Here is a 3,993-nt window from a genome sequence, read left to right on the forward strand (position 1 = left end):
ATTTTCGGTGACAAATTTTATCAAGTTTTCTGGATATTTAGAGTGTGTTTCGATAGAATTTATGGATATTTATGTGGAATTATGTGCATTGGTGAACGTTCGTGCGAGTGATGGGAAAATCTAGTAGAAACAGGGCCAATAAACGTAAAAAGGGCAGTAGTACGGACGAGGAGATAGTAAACATTAGTAAATCATACAGAATTGGAGGCCCGGCCGATGAGACAGAGGGTCAACCATTAGTAAGTGAAATTTTAAATCAGACAAACTCTGTTCTTTTTGACGATTCTTCAGTATTTAATGAGTCTGATTGTGATAATTTTGATACTTCTGAGCCTATACACTTACCTGGAGCTATGGCGAGTAAAGTTACACCTGATGTAGCTAATGCTGATATTGCAACTGTGCTGAATGTATTAGAGAAACTCCAAGTCCAAATGAATAACGTAGAAGCCAGATTAGAAACATTAACTGTACTAGAAGAGAAAGCAAATAGTTTTGATAAGGATCTCAAGAAATTATGGACCTTAGTGCACGATGCAAATAATCGATTTGACGAAAAGCTCGCAAAAACTGATGAAAAGGTTGAACAGATTGACTTTCGTCAGGCTGAAATAGCATCAAATGTTGAACAATTAGAGCAACAAAATATGAAAATGCATGAAGAATTGGTATACCTTAAGTCACAAAGTATGAGAAATAATCTCATATTCGGTGGAATAGAAGAGTCACCAAGAGAAACACCCGCTGATTCAGAGGTTGAAGTCCGTAAGTTCATGACTGAAAAGTTAAAAATAGCTAAGGAGATAGCTAACAATATGAAAATTGAAAGGGCACATCGCACTGGTACACGTACTGAGGGCGATAACCGCCATCGTAACATCATCTGCAAGTTTGCTGACATCAAAGATCGCGAAATGGTTCGAAAACAGGGGCATCACCTCAAGAAAACGAAACTATTTGTCAGCGAACAATTTCCACCGGAAATCACCGCGAAACGAAGAGCGCTAGTCCCTAAAATGAAGGCTGCAAAGGAAGCTGGGAAACGGGCCTGGCTGGTATATGACACCTTATATATCGACGGAAAGCCGTGTAAAAGTAACTAGGAATGGTCGGAGAATGAACTGAAAATAGTTGTGTGGAACTGCAATGGACTCACTGAAAACAAATTATCAAACGAAGACTTTTTAAATATCATTGATGGAAACGGTATAGTTATTCTTTCTGAAACATGGACTAATTCTTCTTCAAATATAAACATTGATGGATATAAGTGTTTTAATTATTTTCGAAAATACAAACATAAAAATGCCAAAAGAAACTCTGGTGGTATTGTAGTCTATGTTAAAAATGAAATTTGTGGCGGTATAACAGTTGTTCGCAACCATTATGATAGTATCATTTGGTTGAAAATTGATAAGAATTTCTTTAAGCTTAAAAATGATATATATTTATGTGGATTATATTTTTGGTCTGATGACTCACCAATTAATAATATTATTGATACAAATTTATTCGATGTATTAAGTGATGACATATTTTATTTTGAATCCTTAGGTAAAATATTAATAGCCGGGGACTTTAATTGTAGAGCAGGGGATAGACCAGATTACATTTTACATGATAATATTATACGGGATTTAGACCCTGATGATTATTTAAATGATGAAGGTAGTGGACGGGCCTCACAAGATAAAATATGCAATGGGCGTGGCATTCGTCTGCTTGACTTTTGTAAGGCTACCAATATGCGCATAATGAATGGGAGATTAGGCATTGATAATAGCAATGGGGCGTATACATATTTCTGCCGTAATACATGCAGTACTATTGATTACCTTTTAGCAAGGGATATTGATTATAAATTACTCAGGAATTTCAGTGTGGGTCACTTTAATCAGTTTAGTGACCATGCACCGCTTTTATTCGATATTTTGATTCACAATAAAATTAATCCGTCGCGAAGTCATTCTAGCGGTTCAAGTTATGTACAATATAAATGGCGTGATGAAAATAAAAACTATTTTCGCAGGGATTTAATCGCGAATTTGAATAACATAAATTCTATTTTCAATATATCACGTAATCCGCTGCCCTATGAAATAGATAGATTAATTGATGAATTTTCGTCACTCGTTTTAAACACAGCGAAACCGTATTTTGGTAAACAATGCTCGGGAAATCGCAATGGTGAGAAAAAATTCGACAACGAATGGTTTAATCACGACTGCTATCTTGCTAAAATGGCATATGTTGATGCCCTTACGAATTTTAATGTGAATAAATCGGATGTTAATAGAAATATATTATGCGATAAAAAGCGGATATATAAAACGCTTATTTGCAATACTAAGCGAGCTTACACTACGCGTAAGGCGCAAGAATTATATGATTTACGCAATAAACAACCTAAGGAGTTTTGGAGTAAATTTAGGGCAAAGACGAGTAATCCCGCTTGCGACATAGATATTGAGAATTTTAAAGACTATTTCGCTGGTTTATTTAACGATATAAAGTCGGCACAAATAGATGAGATTGATGATTTTGCGAACAATTCGGATTTTAATATCAACGATCCTACGTACGAATCTCTCAATGCTGTTATAACTCACGACGAGGTTCGGAGTGCTGTCAAATGTCTAAAAAGAAATAAGGCTGCGTGTCCTAGCGATAATATGATAAATGAATTTTTCATTGAAACTTTAGACATATTAGTTGGACATTTAACCGATTTATTTAACACTGTTCTAGATGGAGATTATTTCCCTGCATCATGGGCATCAGGATTCATCGTTCCGATACATAAAAAGGGGGACATTAATGATACTAATAATTATAGGGGCATAACTCTGGTTAGTAATTTAGGGAAAATATTTACAAGCGTACTCACTAAACGAGTTGAAACTTGGTTTGATACGAATAATATTTTGTCCGACGCCCAATTTGGATTTAGAAAGGGAAGTAGTACAGAGGATGCCATTTTTGTCTTACATAATCTTATTGAATCAGCATTGTTTAAAAAATTGCGCTTACCGTGTGCCTTTATCGATCTGAAAAAGGCCTTTGATTCCGTGTATAGGAATGCGCTATGGGTTAAACTTTTCCGTATGGGATTGGACGGAAAAATACTAAAAATTTTCAAGGCAATGTATTCAGTAGTTAAGTCGTGTGTAAAACACTGTAATTCATTTTCCGATTTCTTTGATATATCTATTGGTCCACGACAAGGCCAAAATAATTCTCCAATACTTTTTTCTCTATTTTTGGAAGATTTAGAGCTATTTTTGCAACAGGGTAGTGACTGTGGTATTGATATATATGAAATATGCATCATGCTACTTCTGTTTGCGGATGATATGGTCATTTTAGGAAATTCCGTGGAAGATTTACAAAGTAGTTTGAATCGTCTGTGCGAATATTGCAAAATATGGGGATTGGAGGTAAATACCGATAAAACTAAGGTAGTTGTATTCCGTAATAGAGGTTCCGTGCGACACAACGAACGTTGGTATTATAATAATGAACCCCTTGAAATAGTCGACAATTTTAATTATCTCGGCGTGGTTTTAAACTATACGGGATCGTTCGTCCTAAATAACCAATTTGTAGTCGGAAAGGCACTAAAAGCCATGCATATATTATTAAAGAATATAAATAAGTACGATGTTCCCCCGAAAATCTCATTACAACTGTTTGATTCTTTTGTTGGCTCCATCCTTTCATATGGTTGCCCAGTATGGGGTTTATCTAAGTCCAAAGAGGTGGAACGCATCCATCTCAAATTTTGTAAGTCTATTTTGGGGGTTAAACAAAGTAGTTGTACAGCAGCAGTATATGGGGAGTTAGGACGATACCCATTATATATTAATAGATATGTTCAAATTATAAAATATTGGTTTAAGGCCAAAGATTCAAAAAATATTATACTTAATTCTCTTTATCGGGAATCAGTTCAACTGTGTCTTAATGGGTATAATTCCTGGGCTAACAAAATCA

Source organism: Mya arenaria, chromosome 14 (genome assembly GCF_026914265.1).
Source record: "Mya arenaria isolate MELC-2E11 chromosome 14, ASM2691426v1".
Lineage (NCBI taxonomy): Eukaryota > Metazoa > Mollusca > Bivalvia > Myida > Myidae > Mya > Mya arenaria.